We start from the raw sequence: 24,522 nt of genomic DNA, 5'->3' as shown, positions 1-24,522 counted from the left end.
CTTCTGGGCCATTTTTTCATATTACTATTAAAATGTGAGTCTATGCAGCAGAAGATAATGAAAACCCTTCTCCAACATCCTTGTTTCTAAAAAACTCTGAATCAAAATAAGAGGAAAGTTCATTGAGCACAGCCCCAGGTGGGCTGGGGGATGCAGAGACACAGAAAGAGCAGCCAGTTCCAAGCATCAGCCTCCTATGAAAGGGCACGTCCTGCACCTGCCAGAATCCCAGACGGTCCTGAGCCCGCGGCCTCCTCCTCTGTGTTGGGTGGGGCTTTACTGAAGGTGGAAGAGTGAACAGAATCTGGACTCAGAGACTAGAAAGGAATGGATTTGGGAGCCCCAGAGATGAAAGGAGAGCAGTGACTTGGCCCCCACCCACCCTCTGGAGGCCTTAAGCTTTGCAGACTTACTGTGAAAAACCCATGGGGTTTCTGAAGGTGACTAGAATATGCTTTTTTTTTTTTTCTTTTTCATGATGTTTTATTAAGGATACTGACTATAACTCCCAGTAGAACCTTGTTGCTTATTTATTCTATATATAATATAAAACTGTAGTGCTAGAGAAGACTCTTGAGAGTCCCTTGGACAGCAAGGAGATCGAACCAGTCCATCCTAAAGGAAATCAGTCCTGAATGTTCATTGGAAGAACTGATGTTGGCGCTGAAGCTCCAATACTTTGGCCACCAGATGTGAAGAACCAACTTATTGGAAAAGATCCTGATGTTCAGAAAGACTGAGGGCAGGAGGAGAAGAGGGTGGCAGAGGATGAGATGGCTGGATGGCCTCACTGACTCAATGGACATGGGTTTGAGCAAGCTCTGAGAGATGGTGAAGGACAGGGAAGCTTTGGGGTATGCAGTCCATGAGGTTGCAAAGAGTCAGATACAACTGAGCGACTGAACAACAACATCAGCAACAACATCTGCTGGTTCCAAACTTCCAATCCAACCCTCCCCTTGGCAACCCAAGTCTATTCTCTATGCCTACGCGTCTGCTTCTATGTCAAGGATAAGTTCATTTGTGTCATACTTTATATTCCATATGTAAGTGCTATCATATGGTACCTGTCTTTCTTTTTTGACTTACTTTGCTTAGTTGATCATCTCTAGGTCCATCCATGTTGCTGCAAATGGCATTTTTCCATCTTTTTTATGGTTGAGCAATATTCTGCTGTTTATATGTACCATGTCTTCTTTATCCATGTGTCTGCTGATGGACAGGTAAGCCGCTTCCACATCTTGGCTACTGTGACCATTGTGTTGCTGTGAACATAGGGGTACTTGTATCTTTTCCAATTATAACTTTATGTAGATACGTGCACAGGAGTGGGATTGCTAGATCATATGGTAGCTCTTTTTTTCATTTTTTGATGAGCCTCCATACTGTTCTCCATAGCAGCTGCACCAATCAACATTCAAAGGTGGTTAGAACCTTAACCTCGTCTGTCCTTCATAGGAATTCCCTCCAAGATTTTCCTTGCCCTGCACAAAGTATATGTGCCACAGAATCTGAAAAACCAGGGTCACAAGAGAAAGAGGCTATCTTTACCCTGTAATTTTTCAGGCTCTGGTAGGTAAAGAGCATGGGCCTACCCCAGTCTTCCACCTTGAATTCCAATGAGTGATGAAAATGGGCAGTGGTCCAAAGTAAAGATGGGGGCTGGGTCCCCTGGAGCAGGAGCGGCATCTGGGCATGAGGTGTGCAAGGGAGCCGGTGGGGCCAAAGTCAGGCCAACCGCCAGTTCCTCTTGGGACTGTGGGTGGTGGGGAGGTGTGTGATGGGTAATGATCGAGACCTCCACAAACCGCGTGCTTGATTTTTCATGCTGTTCTGTTCACAAAAGAACTTTGGTGATTAAACAAATTTCACTACTTGTTTCAGCAGGGGCTCTCTTCAACCAGGCTGAAACCTCCTCAGGATCTCTCTCTCTCTCTCTCTCTCTTTTTTATTTGTGTTTTTGGGGTTTATTTGTCTTTATTTTCTTGTTACCATGGAATATCATCCAGTGATTCCCAAGCAGCAGCGATCTGTTTGATAAGCCAGGTAATTCATTATGAATTAATGATATTATAAAATAATAACTATAAAAATTCTTATTCAAAACATAAATAGAGAGAAAGTCCTAAACAACAGATTCTGAAAACTTCAAATATTAACATTTTCTTAAACTAACCACTATAAGAGTTTTAAGTTTTGTGATCATCTGCTAGACATCAACTGTGTGTGGATATATAACAACAGAAACAAGGGCAGTAATTCCACCAAATATGAAATAATTCTTCCAAACGCTCAACTCATTTTCAAAGGATGCAACTTTCTAAAGCGAATGTGTAAGGAGACGAGTTGATAGCGCTTTTCATTGTACACGGAGGCCACAGAAGCCCAAGCCTGATCTCCTCCATTAGCTCATGACTGAGGGCTAACAGAGACAGATTTTATTTTCTTGGGCTCCAAAATCACTGCAGACAGTGACTGAAGCCATGAAATTAAAAAGGACTTCCTCCTTAGAATAAAAACTATGACAAACCTAGACAGCATGTTCAAAAGCAGAGACATCATTTTACAGTTAAAGGTCTGTCTAGTCAAAGCTATGGTTTTACCAGTAGTCATGTATGGATGTGAGAGTTGGACTATTAAGAAACCTGAGTGCCAAAGAGCTGGTGCTTGTGAAGTGTGGTGTTGGAGAAGACTCTTGAGAGCCCCTTGGACTGCAAGGAGATCTAACCAGTCCACCCTAAAGGAAATCAACACTGAAAATTAATTGGAAAGACTGACGCTGAAGCTGAAGCTCCAACACTTTGGCCATCTGATGTGAAGAGCCAACTCATTGGAAAAGACCCTGATATTGGGAAAGATTGAAGGCAGAAGAGGGCAGCAGAGAATGAAATGGTTGGATGGCGTCACCACCTCAGTGGACATGAATCTGATAAAACTCTAGGAGACAGTGAAGGACAGGGAAGCCTGGAGTGCTACAGTCCATGGGGTGGCTAAGAGTCGGACACGATGTAGTGACTGAAAAACAACTATCATCTGATCTAGAAGTTGAATCACAGTTCTGGAGCGCCATTTCCAGGAACCACCTGAAACAAAAAGTTTAGAATTCTCTTTTTCATCTAATCCGACTCAGTTGGAACGGCCCTTGTCTCTTCATGGATGAGAGCACGTGGTGTAGAGGCATTTACAGTACTGATCTGGTGTATGAAAATAGTCGGCCAATTATCAAGACACAGAGACTGCTCCTAAATCCATTGAATGGAACAAGTCAATTCGTAAGAACAAGGTTCTTCAGTTCTCACAACAGGTGATGTTGTCTATTTTACACGATGTGGCCAGCGCTGATTTGACAGGTACGAGGATTTTAAATACTGTATTGAGTAATGTGCTTCTACCTGTAGAAATCTGATAGCTCCCAAGTACATTTCCTGTTAGCATAAAGATTTTATTTATATGGTGAAAAAGAAGCTGCGGCCCCCGAATGTGCCTTGTTTACTTTCACACTTCCAAATAGAAAACGTAAACACTTAAACGTAAGAAAATGCCAAAAGTGGGATGAATTATACAAAATACACATTTTGAACAGTGTGTCATATAGCTAATGCTGACCACCTCAGTGACAGCAACATATGGCGCTTACATAATAATTCACCATGAACACAGTCACAGAGGCCAAGTTTAACATTTCATAGTATCAAGACCCTCAATTCGGCACAAGAAACAGCTTACAGAACTTAACACGAAGTGATTTAGGATATGTCTCTTCCTAAGTAATTTTCATTTCAACATTTTTGCTTTTTTATGTTCAGTCTTGCAATATGAAAATGCAGGCAGATAATTTTTTTAAAAAGCAAACAAGAAAACAACAAAAACAAACTCATATGCTATTCACTTATACTTTCAAGTAATAATAAATGAGGTTTTGAGGTTTTAACTAGGTGTCCTGAAGTTATCATCATCTAGGTTTATTTGAAGTCTTTGAGACTTTTAAGTCGAACACAATGTTTATGACATAAAGGGATTTAAATGTGACCTTGCTGACATTATAGTTAAAACAGCCATATCTGGTTTACACAAGATAACTTTCATTTATAAGTTCCTGTGATCACTCTGTTTACAGAATGAGATTGGTATTCTAGGGTTTTATTTATTACTCATAGCTTTACTATAATTATGCTAATCTTCTACTTTGAGCAAAGAGGTATTCTTAAAGGGGTGTATCTGAGTAGGTTTCAGTTGGACCCATTTCATATTCAAGATCTATAACATATTCTCTTTGAAAGCCCAAAATGTTGGAAGCAAAATCTTTTGACTCAGTATAATCACTGTTTCCTTTAGTAGATGGACAATTTACATATTAATAGTTCAATAAAGGACAAGTGTTGTGTTCCATCTAAGTCTTCTTCTTTCTCTTTTTTTCTTATTTTCTTGTCTGTGCCACATGGCATGTTGGATCATAGTTCCCTGACCAGGGATGGAACCCACATCCCCGGCATTGAAAGCACAAAAGTCTTAACCTCTGGACCGCCAAGGACGTCCCTTCGCTTATGTTCTTGGCATCGGATCAGGCCAGGACTCCTTAGTCTTGACAGTATCGGTCTTATGCTTGGGTAGTTCTTTGCCATGAGGGCCTTTCCTGAGCACCGTACCATGTTCAGCCGCATTCCTGGCCTCTGAACACTGGATGCCAGCAAGACTTCCCAGTTGCAACAACCAAAAATGTCTCCAAATGTCCTGGGTGTAGGAGGTGGGGGGCAGATGGATGGGGGTAAATTGGCCCCCAGTTGACAACAACCACTAGATTGGGCGTTAGAAATTTTAGAAAATAAATAAAATACAGAAGAAACAGAAGACTCTCTTTGACCTAGCATTTGGATTCGCCTCGGCTGACGGCGGGCTTTCTCCTCTGTCCCCGCAGCGCGGAAGCGTGGTCCCCCGACCGGCGCGGAGGGATGCTGTGTCGTCCGAACAGCGGGGCTGCAGGGACTCTTGATCTCCCCGGCCGCGCTCTGCGGATGAAACCGCACAGGAATTGTCTCCCCCGGGCTCTTCTGGGGTCCGTGGAAAAATCTCCATCTCTCACACAGATGAATTGCAGAAACCGGCAAGCTTTTCAAGTGCGGAAGAATGGGCTTTGTCTAACCCGAAGTGATTTTCAATGAAAGCGCACATTTACATCGGTCGGTGCCGGCCTCCTGGGGTGCGCGGGCCCGGACCCCCGCGCGGGGTGGCCCTCCCACCAGGCCTGTGGCCCCGGCCCGCCCGTGGTCAGTTTTGATGTGGGCCTGGGGGTCCTGCTCGGAGCGGGCTCCGCCCGGGGCCGCTCGTCCTGACAGAAAACGTTAACAAGCGCGCGCACTGCGCGCGGGCGTCTCCTGCAGCGATCCTGACCCGAGGCCACGGATTCCGTAGTGAGTTTACGGCTTCATAGCATGGTTTTAATTTAGTCACCTCAAAGATTTGCGTTCCTCAGACTTGCAAGCCGCCCGCCCGCTCCCCTCCCCGGAGCGCCCCGTCGCCGCCCCCCGCCCCCGGAGGAAGTTTCTCTTGTAAAGAGCGCGGCGGCCACTGGGGAAGCTGAGCAGCAAAGGCAGAGCGCGAGAGGCAGGTTGGTTTTTATTTCCTCCTTCAAAAGGCAGCTCAGAAGGCTGCTTTCTGCTTGTGTCCTTACCCAGTCTCCACAATACCCCCTGCCCTGTCCCCGCCGCCATGTTGTTTCCTATTTATCAGGCTTTTAGGCAGTCTGAGCAGCTTCTCATCTGGACGCTGACCGCAGGAAATTTAGATAGCTCTGAAAAAGAGAAGACTTAGCTCTGAGACGGACTGAACCTTTTCTGCAGATGCTTCACGGGGGGCGGACTTACTTCACGCAGTAGTCTGCGCTCAAGCTGACAGGGCTCTTCTCCTTATTTACGTTTTGGTGGTGGGCTAGCTCTTGGCTGAGGGGTCTTTCCTGGGGGCCTGGGTGTTGAGCACAACCCCCAGGCTTTACTCACTAGCTGTCACAGCAACTTCCACCCTTGGCATGACAACCGAGAACATCTCCAGACGTTCCCAAGTGTTGCCTGGGGGTCGTATTACCCTGATTGTTTAGTCGCTAAGTCACCTCTGTCTCTTTGCGACCCCACGGACTGTAGCCCGCCAGACTCCTCTGTCCATGGGATTCTCCAGGCAAGAACACTGGAGTGGGTTGCCATTTCCTTCTCCAACCCCCTGATTAGAACCATCGATTTAATGTCACAGGGAGTAACTGTTTGTCATTTTATTATGTTCTGGAATTTTAAGACTGCTGAACATTTACTACTAGAAACCCCGGGCACAGAATCAGATAGCTTTGCTTTTCCCCAAAAGAAAACATTCCTCCCTGTTTTTTTAGATTTCGATTTTACTGATCATCAGTATTTCAAGGACAAGTGTCATAGATTTTGCCAACTTTTCATTTTCTTTAGGAAAGGAAGACTCATATACTTAATTTTTTTTAATTTTGCCAAATATCTTGATAGAGATGAAATGGAGAGAAACCTGTTCAGTCGGAAGCCAGGGTGTTTCCTTTTTCATGAGTGTTTTCAGGGTAAGTGGATTTTTTTCATAGTCAATAGGAACGTGATTTTCTCTCTAGCACTTGCCTGCTGCTCTCTTCTTGACACCTTCTCGTTCTTCCTGACCGAGTCCAGATCCTCTGTGCTGCCACGTGTTCCAGGGAAGCTGGGCCATGAGATAAGGTGTACCCGTTGTCAATCATTCACTTATGACTGAATAACAGGGAACCGAGGGGCTTAGGATTTTAGTAAGGAGATATCACCAGGTCAGCAACAGACAAATTACACCACATAGAACTCTTGAAAATTAAATCAATTCATGTGGTCTTTATACCAGTAATACACAAGGTATACTTTAAGAAATGTTTTTGACAAGTGCATTTTAATTTTATGAAAACTATAAATAAAAAAATAAAACTATAGATATCATTGCAACTGAGTACTTTTTAATTTTTTTCAAGTAAGCAATTAAAATAGAGCTTGCTCATTGCACTTTGCATTTTAGCTTTATCCTTGACACATGAACTTTAAATAAAGGCCATTTGCTAGAATCTACAAGAACTCTGGTGCAAAGCAGGGGACTTGACATGGGAAAAGTAAAATAATCACAAAGGTGGACAAATAAAGAATCGAAAGACATAGTTATGCTTAAAAATACAATGATATTTTTGCATTCATCGTTGCATTTTACAGGATACTGTTATTATTGTACAAAGTGTGCAGTTGCTAAGTTGTGTCCAACTCTTTGTGACCACCAGAACTTCAGGCCACTAGGTTCCTCTGTTCATGAAATTTTCCAGGCAAGCGTACTGGAATGGGTTGCCATTTCTTATTCCAGAGGATCTTCCTGACCAAGAGTTCAAACCTGTGTTTCCTGCATTGAGGGCAGATTCTTTACCATTGAGCTACCAGGGAAGCCATTATATAAGATAAATCACAATACAGTATAAAAAACTTAAGTAATAAGATCCCAGTGAATAACAAGCAGATAGTTTTTAATTATTTATTTATTATTGATTGATTGTTAGTAGGAGCAGGGGTGGGGTGCAGAGTATGAATTTTGTGGTGCATTAGGTGAAACAAAGTAAGATGAATTTCTCAGTACTGAGTAGTGCTGGAGAGACTCTTCAGGATAGCAGTCAGAAATGATGTCTGTCTCTGCAAAACCTCTCTTGCTGTGCAGATTTAGAAAGAAAAGCAAGTTTTTGCTTGCAGGCATTATGTAACCGGCCACAGCAACTGGAGGGATTTTATTGCCTGGATCTGTGAGGTGCCAAACATGAACAGAAACTGCAGAACTTTAACAGTGGGATTGAAGATCAATTAAAACACGGCACTGAAAAAGACTGACTTTGGAGTGAGTATGGAGAGACGGGGATCATCTCTAATTAGTGCAGCAATTCTGAGGTAAATTACCACCCAGGTGAATTGTTTGGGCTTCCCACGGTGCATAGATCAGAGTAAGATGCAGAAGATGGGCAGAGAGTGTCAACAGAAGACATTCGTCAGAGGGTCAGGAACAAGAAAATTGCACTAATTGCTCCTGATTACAATTCTCAGTAATAATCAGGCAAGAATAAATGGAAACTAATACAGAAGAACATTGTTGTTAAATTTTCATATTATTTGTAGATAGTGGGCTTCCCTCATAGCTTAGTCGGTAAAGAGTCTGACTGTAATGCAGGAGACCTGGGTTCCATCGCTGGAGTGGGAAATCCCCCAGAGAAGGAAATGGCTACCCACTCCAGTATTCTTGCCTGGAGAATCCCATGGACAGAGGTGCCTGGCGGGCTACCGTCTATGGGGTTGCAAGAGTCGGACACGACTGAGCGACTGAGCGCACAGCACAGCACTTGTAGATAGCAGATATGTTTAGTGCAGGTTAAACCATTTAGTAAACTGGACATATTATTTCATAGTAGAGGCTCTTTCTGCCCAACTAGTTATTGCATTGGCTTTATGTCGATGAATGTTTAAAGAATAGCTTGGAAGCATCATCTTAAGATGGTAAAATGATGGATCTGAATAACAGCTTTTGACAAAATTTTGATGCTTACAGTTGAATAACCTGTAAAACAGCAGAATTGAAATTAGCCTATTAGTTGGATATGTGTTCATACACATTAGTATTAATGTGAATTAGGTCAGTCAATATTATCTTGTCTCATTGCTATATGATCCTGTTATCTACATGCCAAGTCACTTTAGTCATGTTGATTCTTTGTGACCTTATGGACCATAGACCACCAGGCTCCTCTGTCCATGGGATTCTCCAGGCATGAATACCAGAGTGGGTTGCCAAGCCCTCATCCGGTAGATCTTCCTGACCCAGGGATCGAACCCATGTCTCCTGCATCTCCTGCATTGGCAGGCCGCTTCTTTACCACTAGTGCCACCTGGGAAGCCCCTGTTATGCACATAATGTTGCAAAGAGGCCCTTGGAATACCCTTTCCATGAAAGAGAAGAACTCGTTCAAAGAATTTTACTACAGACATTTTATATGTTCTGATGACAATAACTTGCAGTGCTGTCATCCATTCATTCGTCTAATATACACACCTGCACACAAACGCATGCAGATATAGGAGGCACCGCCCTGGTTTGCTCAGTGTAAGATGTGAACAAAGCTCCAGCCCCTTTCCTCGAGAAGTTCTCAGTCTGGCGAGGCATGGTCCCTGAGGAGGGGTTTGAGAACAGAACAATGGGAAGGTCATTAAGAGTTTTAGGCAGACAGCGACATAATCTGATTTACACTTTTTAAATCTCCCAGGACTCTGCAGACTGTCTTGTAGGGAATCTAGAATGAAAGTGAAAGAAACAGTTGGATGCCGTTGCTGTGGGCAACATGAGAAAGGATGGTGCCTGAAAATAAGGACTGTCAGAGTGAGGCGGACGGAAAGCGGCGGGCTGCAAGCTCAGTGGAGACCTGACGTCCCCACCTTGACTATGGTGGTGGGCATGACGTGGGAGGGAGATGTGAAGGTAGAAGGGTTCAAAATTGAAAGATTCTTTGTAAAAAAAAAAAAAAAAAATTGAAAGTCTGATTCATGGCACTTTAATACAGGAACCAAACTAGAAGAATTCGTTGGCAAAAGGGATGACAGAATTTTTGAATTTCGAATTAAAGGATAGATGTGATATTGAAACCGGGTAATAGGATGAATTCCAGGGCTGAATAGAAATAAACTGATTTGGAATCATTGGATTGTGGCTAGGATGACGGTGATAATTGGAGTTGGTTAAGCTAACTTCTCTCTTTTTCATCACCCACAACAAATTTTGGAAAATTACCACCCCCAATATATTTTGAAACAAACAGGCAATTCGGTTTCTCAAGCTCCCACAGATTCAGGGATTGCAATGTGAACTTGCCCTCACCCATAAGAGGTGAGAGGAACTACCCTCCTGCTGGGTGGGCTTCTAGAAAACATGCTTCTTGCCGGATAGAAGAGCCAGAGGAGGCCTCTCTCCCTCCCTCTTTCCTCTGCTCTTCCTTAAATGCCCTTTTGCCTTCCACCCACTCCCTCTGACCTGTCAGCCAGGAATCATCTGGTTTAGTGACGTGTTTCCTTGTCTCTGCTCAAGCTGCCATGACCCTTGCATGCATGCTAAGTCGCTTCAGTCATGTCTGACTCTTTGTGACCCCATGGACTGTAGCCCACCAGGCTCCTCTGTCCTTGGGATTCTCCAGGCAAGAATACTGGAGTGGGTTGCCAGGCCCTCCTCCAGAGGATTTTCCCGACCCAGGGATCGAACCCGCATTGCATTACATCTCCTGCATTGCAGGCAGATTCTTTACCACTAGCACCACCTGGGAAGCCCGCTGAGACCCTTGCTTGGGTCCATAAAACATGATGAAGGTGAGGCATCATTTCTAGGTGGAAGCATTAAGAAGCCCCACAAAATTACAAAATACCAATCCAGGATTTTGATAAATCAACTCCAGTCTTCTTGTCAAGAAAGTGATAAATACCTTCATGCTTGAAACAACAGTGATTAGGGTTTTCTGTCATAAATTAATCCTTGCTGGTAGGGGTAGTACATTCAAGTGTCAATTTAGGCTAAAAAAGAATAATAATAATAAGTGGAGGGCAGGTTAGCCATGGATATAGTTGTATGAATCCAACTTAACTGAAATCTTAATAGCATGTGATTTGATAAACTAGATTGTTTTAAAAGTTGTTCTTAGTTTAGAATCTCTTTTTAACGAACAATTTAGTATAATGGAATAGGTCTGCCAAACACAAACTTAGTCCAAAAATTTGCTCCTCTCTATTTTAGCTTTGTGACTGTTGGCAAAGTTGCTAACCTTTTTTTTTTGTCTTCCCTGCCCCAGTTACTAACCTTTTTATGGTTACCTAAAGTGGTTGTGTCTCTTTGTGACTCTTTGTGACCCCATGACTGTACAGTCCATGGAATTCTCCAGGCCAGAATACTGGAGTGGGAAGCCTTTCCCTTCTCCAGGGAATCTTCCCAACCCAGGAATTGAACCGGGGTCTCCTGCATTGCAGGAGGTTCTTTACCAACTGAGCCACCAGGGGAGGTGTTTGTGAGAACTAAGTGAGAACTCCCAGGTACAACATGTGATGCACAAGCTTGGAATGAGGTGAGCCGTTGGTAAACAGTCTCCAAGCATCAAATTTCTCATGACAAATCCACAGGTTTGATGTGAACATCAAATGATATAACGCATATTAAATGTCTAGCAGAGAGAAAGTTCTCAAAGAATACCCAACACTTCAACTCTAGATCAACAGCAGAGCTAAACTGCTTTCATATAAAATGTTTGGTGGAAATGAAATACACAGTAAAATTAAGTGTTCATTTCTGTAAGATGATGACATAACTTGAAAGTGTTGGAATCTGTCTAGTTTGAAGATCTTTAAGGTCAAGAATTGAACGTGAAAAATGAGGAGGCTCTAGAGAACTAGGGGCTTCCCAGTTGGCTCCTGTGGGTAAAGATTCCTCCTGCAGTGTGGGAGACACAGGATACGCAGGTTCAATCCCTGGGCCAGGAAGATCATCTAGAGGAGGACATGGCCACCCGCTCCAGTATTCTTGCCTGGGAAATCCCACGGACAGAGGAGCCTGATGGGCTACTGTCCATAAGGTCGCAAAAGTCAGACGAGACTGAGAGACTAAGCACCCACATAGAGAACTAGACGTTCTGTGTCCATCGGAATTAACATTTGAGTAATTGTCAGATGGAGGAGGAACGCTCTAGATATCCATTCTAGACACTCAAGAAGCCTGGCTGTCTGCCTAGTTCATCTTTCTGTTACGGCTCAGAAGTTTGCGCTTACCCAGCTAAGCCTCACCTTGGGTTCCGCCTTCTTGGAACGCTTCCTGACTTGTGTTCCTGGCCTTGGATCATTAAACCTGGAGCTGTTATAGCCCCAGACACTGGCAGCTATGTTTCTAACCATAGTGTGGTAACCCAGCCATGAACCTTGAGAACTACCATGTGGTTTTTGCTGTTGTGCTCAAGCCAGAATAATTCTACCCTCTTTCTTGCTTGTCCCTATAAAGTTTGAGCACCAGTAACGTGTGACTTCTGAGTGGCAGTGTTAAGATCCGGGGTATGGTTCATTGAGTTTCCTTTTCCGTGGCAGGCGATCCTGGAGGCAGAACCATATCTGATCGCTGAGTGACTGCCATGGCAGAGAGAGAAAGACCCCCTGCCAGACCCCCTGCCAACCCTCGCGGTAGGAGTAGGAAGCAAACTTGCTTCTTCTAAGCCTCTGAGAGGTTGAGGCAGTTGGTACCTGCTGCCTAGCTTACCCTACCCAGATGAAAACCTTCTTGAAAGGATGCTCTCTACCCTTGATTAAAACACTCAGATGTACAGATCCAGACTAGTCATCTCAGGAGAGCTCACTGAGATGTGCTTAGTCGTTCAGTCGTGTCTGACTTATTGCGACCCCCTGGACTGTAGCCCACCAGGCCCCACTGTCCATGGGAGTCTCCAGGTAAGAACACTGGACTGGGTTGCCATTCCCTTCTCCAGGGGAACTTCCTAACCCAGGGATCAAACCCACGTCTCTTGCATTGAAGGTGGGTTCTTCACTGCCTGCGCCACCAGGGAAGCCCAAAGCTCCCCTACTGAATTCAAATTCTCCAATAACAAAGTACATTTCTGAAGGTCCAGTTGGAGAAGCCAGCACATTTGGAGATATTTTAGCATCTTTTATTTGATGTGTTATGCTCAAGGACCCAAAGGAAGGGTGTGTTAGGTAGGATTCTAAAGAAAGAAAATAATGTATGTTTTTCAGTGTCTCTGTTTTGCAACATATGAAACAGCAGCTTTACTTGGCAGCAATATGGGTTGATGGCCAACTTGAATTAGCACCAGATTCATGAAAATACTAATTTGAAAAGCTATATGCAGCCCAGTGTTCATAGTGCATTATTTACAGTAGGCAAAATACAAAAACAACCTAAGTCTCCATGGATGGATGAATGGATAAAAAGATGAGGTGTGTATATACAACTGAATGCTACTCAGCCATAAAAAACAAAATCCTATCATTTGGAACAACATGGATGGACCCTGAGAGTATTATGCTGAGTAAAATAAGTCAGAAAGACAAATATCATATGATTTCACTTACAGCCAATAGAGAGAGAAAGTGAAGGGACGGGGGAGGGGAGGAGGGAGGAAGGAGGGGAAAAGAACAAGAGAGGGAGGGAGGGATGAGAGAGAGAGAGAAATTGACTTACACAATCGCAGAGTCTGAGAAGTCCCCATGACCTGCCATCTGCAAGCTGGAGGCCCAGGAGGGTGGGTGGTGTAATCCAGGCTGAGTCCACAGGCCTGGGAACCAAGGAAAAAAATCCCATGATGGAAACCCCAGCCTGGGGGCAGAAGAGATGTCCCAATTCAACAGTGAGCAAAAAGGGGAGCACTCCCACTTCCTCTGTCCCTCGTTCTATTCAGGCCTCAGGACTGGACGAGCCTCCCACACACACGCTGGGGCGGGACATCAGCTTTACTGAGACACCCGCTCGGCGCTCATGTCAGCTGTCACCCTCCCAGACGCACCGAGAAATCCTGTTTCCTCTGGCACCCCAAGGCTGGTCAAGTTGACACATAAAATTGGCCGTCACCAAGAGGAACATAAAACAAGGCTGAGAATCAAATGAAGAAGTGAAATGTCAGAGGCTCGGTTGTGTCCAACTCTTGGCGACTCCATGGACCGTAGCCCACCAGGCTCCTCTGTCCATGAGATTCCCCAGGCTAGAATACTGGAGTGGGTGGCCATTCCTTTCTCCAGGGCGTCTTCCCCACCCAGGGATCAAGCCCGGGTCTCCTGTATTGTAGGCAGATTCTTTACCATCTGAGCTACCAGAGACTCAGTGGTAACGAACCCGCCTGCCAGTGCAAGAGCATGGGTTCCATCCCTGAATCAGGAAGATCCCCTGGCGGAGGCCATGACAACCCACTCCAGTATTCTTGCCTGGAGAATCCCATGGACAGAGGGGCCTGGTGGGCTACAGTCCAGGGGGTCACACAGAGTTGGACACGACTTAGAGACTAAACAACAACAAGAATCAGAGCCCTGCTAAGTAGGGGGAGGTTCTTGCATCTGGTCTGAGAGCGGCTGAGCGCCGTCCTTTAAAGCATGGCTCCTACCACTCTCTTCAGCACTATCGATTTCAAGCTCAGGAAGTCATACGGAGGAAAAGCAACTGACTTTTCTTCCTCATTTCTTTCTTTATTCACTTTCAAGTCAGATAATTGGAGTGTTTTCTTTGTAAGTTTGGGAGGAAGGACATTCAAGTGGGCCGGCTAGCTCCCTGCACCTCTGATGGGTTAGGAGCAGTGCCTGTGGTTGAAGAACCTCACAGACCAGGCCCTTGACACCGGATGGAATGCACTTTTATACCAAACACCCACGTTTTCTGACCCTTCGACGCTCTCACAGTACTTTTTCTCCAAAGCTACCATATCTGAAAAACAAAGCTTGCTTCATTTAGAAACTATATCACCTATGGGTTATGTAAGCCATCCGAGACGGCATCTAGATAATGATGGAAGAAAAAGATGTGCAGTGCAGAGTCAACTCAGGCACAAAGAATGTGGCAGCTTTAATGCTGATGTTTGGTCGCTCAGTTGTGTCCGACTCTGAGACCCCATGAACTGCAGCTTAAGTGAGGCAACTGCATTTGTAAAGTTAAAATCAAAGCAGCATGTTGAACCGTGTGTGAAACACTGAGTATATCCATGACCTTCTTAGGAGACATTTCTCTTTTTTTTTTTTAATTTTTATTTTATTTTTTTGACATTTCTCTTAAAATTCCTTTTCAGTGGTTAATTAAAAATTAATCTAAGGTTCAAAAAAAAAAAAAAAAAAGCACAAGCAAGACCACCGGTTTGATAGTTATTTTATTTTGAATTCTTTTCTTGCTGGCTTTTTGTTTGTTTTGCTTTGCTCCCCACAGCATGTGTGATCTTAGCTCCTCCACCAGGGATCAAACTCCTGCCCTCTGCAGTGGAAGCTCAGAGTCCTAACCACTGGAGCACCAGGTGAGTCCCTTCCTACTGTTTTTAACCACAGAGGGAGTGTAGTATTTTTAACAGAGTGAAAAGGAGAGTGTTCTTTATCAAGCTGTACCTTTTGGTTCGTGTGCATTCCTAGTATCTTTGGGGATACGTATAGAGTATGATGATATTCCAAAATAAAGAAAGAAACTCTGAATGGCTTCTTAGATCTTGGTCAAGAGACAATAACTCCCTGAGCACAAGGCGAGCCCACCCACCGCTAGGTCAGCCCTTCTAGGAACATCTCTTGTTACCCCTCAGATGATGGGGCCCGCATAATTCCACACTGACCTTCAAGAACCCGGGGAGGGGAAAATGGAAAGCACAGGGTACCTGCTGATATAGACACAGACAAATAAGCAAAATTTTCAACCAAACCCAGGAGGCGAGAATGTGGGCACATCACAGACCTGAAGTCTTAACTGAATTTAATTTCATAAATGCAATGCCTCCAATATTTGAGGCTCATGAGATAAGAAATGAGCTATTCCTGAAGACCTTCATATTGAATAATCTAATATCAATTCTCGGTTTTTATCTTTCTCTGTAACACTGAATAGGGTTGATCCCTCCCTACTTTTTCTTTTTTGCCTTTTATTTGGCTGCCTCGGGATCTTATCACATCATGCAGGATCTTTGTTGCAGAGTGCAAGTTTAGATGACCCATGGTGTGTGTCTTACTTCCCCAACGAGGGATAGAACCTGCATCCCCTGCATTGCAAGGCAGATTCTTAACCGCTGAACCACCAGGGAAGTCCCAATCTCTCCCTATTTCTTGGATGCTTTCTAGGCTTGACTTCCAGGTTGTCAGGCTTTTCATTTTTACTGGCTGCTCTTATTTTGGTCTCTTGATGATTCAGCTGAATTCTCCAGCCTCTGAAGTTGAAGATGCACCAGCATTCAGTACTTGGATTTCTCCAAGCCTCACACTTCCTAGTGAGCTCCCTGCACAACACCACTTGTACACTGATAATTCTAGAATATCTCTAACCTCTTTGTGAACTCCAGACTTGAATTTCAACTGCCGACCTGACATGTCCACTTGCATCACAAAATTACATAATTTAATCCTCTCTGACAACACTCTTGTCTCTGTCAGGAAATGAGACTGCCACTGAGGTCAAAATCTCAGGAATACATCTTTACTCCTTTCTTGGCCTCATACCCCACATTCAGTCTATAAAATCTTATCAGCATGCTCTTTAAAATATTCTAGAACTGAATCATTTATTATCACTTCCAGTGCAATTACCTTTATCCCAGTTGGAATCCACTCTTGACCCCTTATGATCAATTTTCTACTTAGCAACTAGTGTGAGCTTTTAAAATGTTAAATCTCCTGCTTCCAAACGTACATCCTTGCTAAAAATCCTACAACAACTTCTCATCACACTGAGAGTGAAATCCGAAGCGCTTGCTTCCTATGAATCGCCTATGATTTGAGCACCTGGCGCACTCTCTCGTCTCATCTTTGTGGCCCCTTAACTGACTCAGGCCACCTGACCTCCAGTGTTCACTGTGGGTTGGGAGGGTGAGGAGGGGGCAATCATGCTCCAGTCACTGTTCATCTGTCTATTTTTTATTGCAGTATAGTTCCTTCACAGTGTGTGAGCATCTTCTGTACCACAAAGTGAATCAGCTGTTGGTGTACATATCCACCCGCCCCCCTTTTCTTGTATCGCCTTCCCATTTAGGTAACCACGGAGCGCTGAGTAGGATTCCCGGAGAACAGCAGGTTGTCACTGCTTACCCATTTTATTGCAGAGTATCGATAATATACATACGTGTATATACATTCACATCAATCCAGATCTCACAACCCTTCCCACTAACCCCCATTCCCCTTTGGTATCCATGTGTCTATTCCCTACATTTGTGTCTCTACTTCTACCTTCCAAATAAGATCATCTATGCCATTTACTAGATTCCACATATATGCATTAATATCCTATATATTTTTTCTCTTTAACATTTACTTCACTCTATATGGCAGTCTCTAGGTCCATCCACAGCTCCATAAATGGCACGACTTTGTTCCTATTTATGGCTGAGTAATATTCCATTCTATATATGTACCAAATCTTCTTTATCCAATCCTTGTTGATGGACATTTAGGTTGCTTCTACATCCTGGCTATTATAAATCATGTGCCTATCACTCTTCTTAAATTTGCTTATTTCTCTCCTCAAATGTTCTCCTCCAAGATATAGCCTCATGGCTCACTTCTTCAGTTTCTTTCTTGTTTCTTCAGATTATCACTCATAGAGAGTCCAGAGCGGTCCTTCCAGTTCTATACTCTATTCCATGTTGATCTTTCTCTCCCCTGCGTTGTGCTGTTTTTCTTCATAGTGGCCAAAATCCAGAACAAAAAAATATATAAAGTGGTGATTTTCAAGAAGTTAGACAGGTAATAAGTAATAAACCCTGGAAGATTAAAGACAAACAAAGTCAGGTCTACCATTGCCTCAGACTACTGACTACCAGATATGCAGGGCTGGAGCAGCTGTGAGGAGACACCCCACGACCAAGGGCAGAGGAGAAGCCCCAGCAGGGTGGTCGGAGGGGTGAAATCGTGTTTAGAATCAAACCCCCTACCTGCCAGAGATACTCAGAGGGCTCAAACAAACCTTATGCGCACCAAGACCCAGAGACTGAGCCAGAACAGTGTCCGGGTGTCTCCTGCGGGGGTCCGGGTCAGCAGTGGGCTGCCGCAGGGGCAGGGGCTCTGGGTGCAGCAGACCTGGGTGTGGCACAAGCCCTCTTGGAGGAGGTCGCCATTAACCCACCATAGAGCCGCCAGAACTTACACAGGGCTGGGAAACAGACCCTTGGTGGGCACAAACAAAACCTGGTGCACCAGGACCCAGGAGAAAGGAGCAGAGACCCCACAAGAGACTGACCCAGACTTGCCCGTGGGTGTCCAGGAGTCTCCGGTGGAGGCGTGGGTCGGCGGTGGCCTGCTGCAGGGCCGGGGGCACTGAGTGTAGCAGTGCGTGCATGGGACCTTTGGAAGGAGGTCGCCGTTGTCTTCATTAGCGCCGCCATAGTTTGACCCCAGGTAAAAAACAGAGGGAACACAAGCCCTCCCATCAACAAAAAATTGGATTAAAGATTTACTGAGCATGGCCCCACCCATCAGAACAACACCCAGTTTCCCCCTCAGTCAGTCTCTCCCATCAGGAAGCTTCCATAAGCCTCTTATCCTTCTCCATCAGAGGGCAGACAATGAAAACCACAATCACAGAGAACTAACCAATCTGATCATACGGACCACAGCCTTGTCTAACTCAATGAAACTATGAGCCATGCCGTGTGGGGCCACCCAAGACGGACGGGTCATGGTGGAGAGGTCTGACAGAATGTGGTCCACTGGAGAAGGGAATGGCAAACCACTTCAGTATTCCTTCCTTGAGAACCCCATGAACAGTATGAAAAGGCAAAAAGATAGGACACTGGAAGGTGAACTCCCCAGGTCGGTAGGTGCCCAATATGCTACTGGAGATCAGTGGAGAAATAACTTCAGAAAGAATGAAGGGATGGAGCCAAAGCAAAACCAACACCCAGTTGTGGGTGTGACTGGTGATGGAAGTAAAGTCTGATGCTGTGAAGAGAAATACTGCATAGGAACCTGGAATGTTAGGTCCATGAATCAAGGCAAATTGGAGTGGTCAAACAGGAGATGGCAAGAGTGAACACTGACATTTTAGGAATCAGTGAACTAAAATGGACTGGAATGGGTGACTTTAACTCAGATGGCCATTATATCTACTACTGTGGGCAGGAATCCCTTAGAAGAAATGGAGCAGCCATCAGAGTCAACAAAAGAGTCTGAAGTGCAGTACTTGGATGCAATCTCAAAAACGACAGAAGGATCTCTGTTCATTTCCAAGGCAAACCATTCAATATCACAGTAATCCCAGTCTATGCCTCAACCAGTAATGCTGAAGAAGCTAAAGTTGAACAGTTCTATGAAGACCTACAAGACCTTCTAGAACTAACACCTAAAAAAGATGTCCTTTTCTTTATAGGGGACTGGAAAGCAAAAGTAAGACGTTTAGAAATACCTGGAGTAACAGGCAAATTTGGCCTTGGAGCACAGAATGAAGCAGGGCAAAGGCTAATAGAGTTTTACCAAGAGAAAGCACTGGTCATAGCAAACACCCTCTTCCAACAACACAAGAGAAGACTCTACAGAGGGACATCACCAGAGAGTCAACACCAACATCAGATTGATTATATTCTTTTCAGCCAAACATGGAGAAGCTCTACATAGTCAGCAAAAACAAGACTGGGATATGACTGTGGCTCAGATCTCCTTATTGCCAAATTCAGACTTAAATTGAAGAAAATAGAGAAAACCACTAGACCTTTCGGGTATAATCTAAATCAAATCCCTTATGATTATACAGTGGAAGTGAGAAATAGATTTAAGGGATTAGATCTGATAGACAGAGTGCCTGAAGAACTATGGATGGAGGTTCATGACATTGTACAAGAGGCAGGGATCAAGACCATCGCCAAGAAAAAGAAATGCAAAAAGCAAAATGGTTGTCTGAGGAGGCCTTACAAATAGCTGAGAAAAGAACAGAAGCTAAAGTCAAAGGAGAAAAGGAAAGATATTCCCATTTGAAAGCGGAGTTCCAAAGAATAGCAAGGAGAGATAAGAAAGCCTTCCTCAGCGATCAATGCAAAGAAATAGAGGAAAACAATGGAATGGGAAAGACTAGAGATCTCTTCAAGAAAATTAGAGATACCAAGGGAATATTTCATGCATTCATGGGCTCAATAAAGGACAGAAATTGTATAGACCTAACAGAAGCAGAAGATATTAAGAAGAGGTGACAAGAATACACAGAAGAACTGTACAAAAAGATCTTCATGACCCAGATAATCACAATGGTGTGATCACTCACCTAGAGCCAGACATCCTGGAATGTGAAGTCAAGTGGGCCTTAGGAAGCATCACTACAAACAAAGCTAGTAGAGGTGATGGAATTCCAGCTGAGCGATTTCAAATCCTGAAAGATGATGCTGTGAAAGTGCTGCCCTCAATATGCCAGCAAATTTGGAAAACTCAGCGGTGGCCACAGGACTGGAAAAGGTCAGTTTTCATTCCAATCCCAAAGAAAGGCAATGCCAAAAGAATACTCAAACTACTGCACAATTGCACTCATCTCACACACTTGTAAAGTAATGCTCAAAATCCTCCAAGCCAGGCTTCAGCAATACGTGAACTGTGGACTTCCAGATGTTCAAGCTGAATTTAGAAAAGGCAGAGGAATAAGAGATCAAATTGCCAACATTCGCTGGATCATCAAAAAAGCAAGAGAGTTCCAGAAAAACATCTATTTCTGCTTTATTGACTGTGCCAAAGCCTTTGACTGTGTGGATCACAATAAACTCTGGAAAATTCTGAAAGAGATGGGGATACCAGACCACCTGACCTGCCTCTTGAGAAACCTGTATGCAGGTCAGGAAGCAACAGTTAGAACTGGACATGGAACAACAGACTGGTTCCAAATAGGAAAAGGAGTCCGTCAAGGCTGTATATTGTCACCCTGCTTGTTTAACTTATATGCAGAGCACATCATGCAAAATGCCAGGCTGGATGATTCATAAGCTGAAATCGAGATTATCGGGAGAAATATCAACAGCCTCAGATATGCAGATGACACCACCCTAATGGCAGAAAGTGAAGAGGAACTAAAAAGCCTCTTGTTGAGGGTGAAAGAGGAGAGTGGAAAAGCTGGCTTAAAACTCAACATTCAAAATATTAACACCATGACATCTGGTCTCATGACTTCATGCAAATAGAAGAGGAAAAAGTAGACAGATTTTATTTTTTGGGGGCTCTAAAATCACTGCAGATGGTGACTGCAGCCATGAAATTAAAAGATGCTTGCCTTTTGGAAGGAAAACTGTAACAAACCTAGACAGTGTATTAAAAAGCAGAGATACCACTTTGTTGACAAAGATCTGTATAGTCAAAGCTATGGTTTCCCCAGTAGTCATGTATGGATGTGAGAGTAGGACCATAAAGAAGTCTGAGTGCCGAAGAATTGACACTTTTGAATTGTGGTGCTAGAGAAGACTCTTAAGAGTCCCTTGGACAGCAAAGGGGTCAAACCAGTCAATCCAAAAGGAAATCAACCCTGAATTTTCATTGGAAGGACTGATGCTGAAGCTGAAGCTCCAATCGTTTTGCCACCTGATGCAAAGAGGCAACTCATTGGGAAAGACCCTGATGCCGGGAAAGATTGAGGGCAGGAGGAGAAAGGGGCTGGAGAGGATGAAATGGTTAGATATCATCACCAACTCATTGGACATGAATTAGAGCAAACTCCGGGAGATGATGAAGGATAGGGAAGCCTGGCGTGCTGCAGTTCATGGTGCAGCAAAGAGTTGGACACAACTTAGCAACTGAACAACAACAACAATCAGGTTATGAAGGTTTACTGAGTTCTTTGTTCATGTCGTGTCTCCCTTGATGCTTTGTGATCCGTGTAGCCCTGTGTAGGTATCTGCACATTTGGAGAAGCGGTCACCTGGTTCAGTCTCTACAGACTGACTTCAGTATGAAGACCGTTTGTGGACTGGGTCTAAGCCCGCAGGGCTCTAAATGCAAGAGAACATACTGCCTCTGCGTCTGGGGTTTCTGAGGTCTGGAAAGCTCAGGCTGATGGGGACCGTGACACTCACACGGTTCTTGGCGGGCACTGCTGGCGGAGTCTGCAGAGGCTTCAGGAGCTGGTGGGGTCCTCGGAAGCACTCTGTGTCCACGTTAGGGAGCAGGCCGGCCAGCCGGGGTGGCCCGCGTGGCGGCGCACGCACGCTGAGCCGCAGGCCTGGCTGCGGGCGCCTGTGTAGTGCCGAGGCGGGCTGCAGACACACAGGCTTGAGGGCTGCCGCGGCGGCGCTGGTCAAGGGCACAGGCTCCGCAGCTCTGGGGACCCTTGCTGTCTACAGGCACTCCCGTGACTGCTGGGCATTCCCACTGGCATACTCGGGAGCAAGGTCAAGGGGCTGCAAACTCGCGGATAGATGGGTTCGCTGCAGGGGAGCCCAACAGTGCATGCCAGGGTCAGGGGAGAAGGCTGGTTCTGGGTCCACAAGCCGTCTGCGGGAAGGGGGTCGGGGCTGTCGGCTACTCCACTGTGACTGCAGGGTCTCATCACAGGTACACACAGGGCACGGTGGCCTGTGACGGAGCTCAGGCCAGCGGCGTGCAGGTGCGCAGCGGGCGGTGCGGGCCCACTGTGTGCACACCGCAGTGGGGTCCGCTGCAGCGATCCCGGGTGTGTCTTGCAGACGTCAGGGTTGACTGCCAGAGTGGGTCCTGCGCCCCAGGGGGAGCTGGGGGGTGGGGAGGGGGGAGGAGGGAGGTATTCAAGCTGCAGGCGCTGCAAAGATGAAGCCGACAGGAAGGAGGCATCCGTGGTGAAGTCTGCGGGGGGGGGGGGGGGGCGGGGTGCTGTGCCAGCCTCCGGTTTCTTGAGCTGCAAAACCCACTGGGGCACCCTGTATAGGTGTCCACTGGGAACCGTGGTCACTCCCACCACGTGGCTCTTACTGGTTGCCACTGCCCTTTTCCTGTTCCCAACTGTCTGCTATTCATCTCAGCTTCGCTGGGTCTCTGGGTGGGGTGGGTCCAAAGAGGGTCCCCCAGGAAGTGCCCCCAGGAGGCTAGGGAAGCTGGTCAGGCACACTTCTCTGCCTTTCCTGGCAAGGGGCACTCTTCCGAGCTGGGGAGTTCCCTCTCAGCACTGACCAGCTTCAGTCCGGAGGAGGGGCAAATGTGAGCAACATGAAGCTGTCGCTTCCTTCCCTTTCTGTGGGGTTATCCCCAGGTTTCTGTTTCACTGCCGCGGAGGTGTCCCACGTGAGCTCCCGAGCTCTCCCGGAGGAGTGTTTGTTCATGCACAGCTGTCTAACGGTTGGTTTCTGTTGGAGAACAGTGGCTGAAGTCTTCTACTCATCATTTTGGCGACATCACTCCTTAGCATGTATTAAATTGGGATCCCCAGAAAAGAATGAGTGGGGAAAAAAATGTAAGGAAACAATGGATGAACCCTTTTTTTAGCTTGGTGAAAACTATAAACCCACATATATAGAAGAAGTTTCAAAAAAACTCATGCACAAAGCATGAAGAAAACTATAGCAAGGAGCATCATAATTGAATTTCTCAAAACCAATAACAGATGAAAATATTGAAAACATCAAGAGGAAAAAAAGCATGTTACCTACAGAAGACCAAAGATAAAGAGGACAACAGATAGTTTACTGAAGCCAATAAAAGAGAAAAAGCATCATTAAAATGTTGAAATGTAGGAAAGAAGATTGTTTAGAATTCTATACATAGGAAACATATTTCAAAAATAAAAGCAAAGACTCTTTCAAAAATATAAAAGTTGATGAACTGATCACATCACCAGCATATCTTGGTACCAAAACACAAAAATAGTTAAAGAATGTACTTGAACAGATAGAAAATGGTATTGAGTGAAAATATTATTCTACACAAAAGAATGAAAATCACCAACAATGGTAACTAGGTAAGTGAACGTAAAAAATTTTCCTTACTATTTATTTAAATTTATCTAGAAGATAATTGAGTACTGAACAAAAAATAATGAGATATGGTGGGATTCTTGACATATGGCAAAGTAAAATGTACATAACAAAACCACAAAGGGCAGGAGAGGGTAAATGAAAATATACTATTACAGGGCTCTTATACTACACTCATTGTGCTATTATATCATTTGAAAGCAAACTAATAAGTTAAGTAGGTATACTAATAACCCTAAGCAATTAAGTACAAAAATGTATAGCTAATGTCAACAAAAATATGACAAAAACAAAAAATACCCAATCCAAATAAAGATAGACAAAAGAAGAGAATAAAGAAAAAATGAAACAAATAGAAATCAAATAGCAAAATGATAGGTTATAATCTAACTATATTAACTACCACATTAAATGCAAATATTCTAAACAAACCACTTAAAAAGCAAGGACAGTCATACTGGATGTATAAATAAGACCTATATATGTATGTTTAAGTAGACATAGTTTCAAAATAATGGAATGGAAGAGGATATAACATCATGATACAAATGGAAAGTTGAAGTGGCTATGTTAAGATTAGACAAACTTGATTTCAGGATAAGAAATGTTGGAGGTAAAAATGATCATTTTACAATTTTGAAGGGGTGAATTAACCAAGAGAACATGACAACCCTAAGTATGTATTTTATTACAGAGCTGCGAATTTATACAGCAAAACTTGATGGAATTACAATGAGAAAAAGACAAAGCTACAGTACAACTAGACTTCAATACTCCTCTGTAAATAACTGATAGAACAAGTAGGGAAATTGTCAAGTGTATAAAATACTTAGACAGCAAAGCCATTAACTAAATTGACCTAGTTCATACTCCAT

The 24,522-nt window shown here is 44.4% G+C and overlaps 1 long non-coding RNA gene across 2 annotated transcripts in view; it reads left to right on the top strand.

The window, feature by feature from the left end:
• The first annotated feature begins 5,240 nt into the window (after positions 1–5,240).
• The window catches only part of LOC122707867, a 38,201-nt gene continuing 18,919 nt past the window's right edge, over positions 5,241–24,522 (top strand). For both annotated transcript variants that reach the window (XR_006344938.1, XR_006344939.1), the window contains exons 1-3: positions 5,241–5,605; positions 6,501–6,568; positions 14,980–15,064. This is a non-coding gene — a long non-coding RNA (uncharacterized LOC122707867). The remainder of the gene's footprint in view (positions 5,606–6,500; positions 6,569–14,979; positions 15,065–24,522) is intronic.

The sequence above is a fragment of the Cervus elaphus genome, chromosome 14 (genome assembly GCF_910594005.1).
Source record: "Cervus elaphus chromosome 14, mCerEla1.1, whole genome shotgun sequence".
Lineage (NCBI taxonomy): Eukaryota > Metazoa > Chordata > Mammalia > Artiodactyla > Cervidae > Cervus > Cervus elaphus.
Note: the sequence above shows the minus strand (reverse complement) of the source record. Positions and strands in the feature narration are given on the sequence as shown.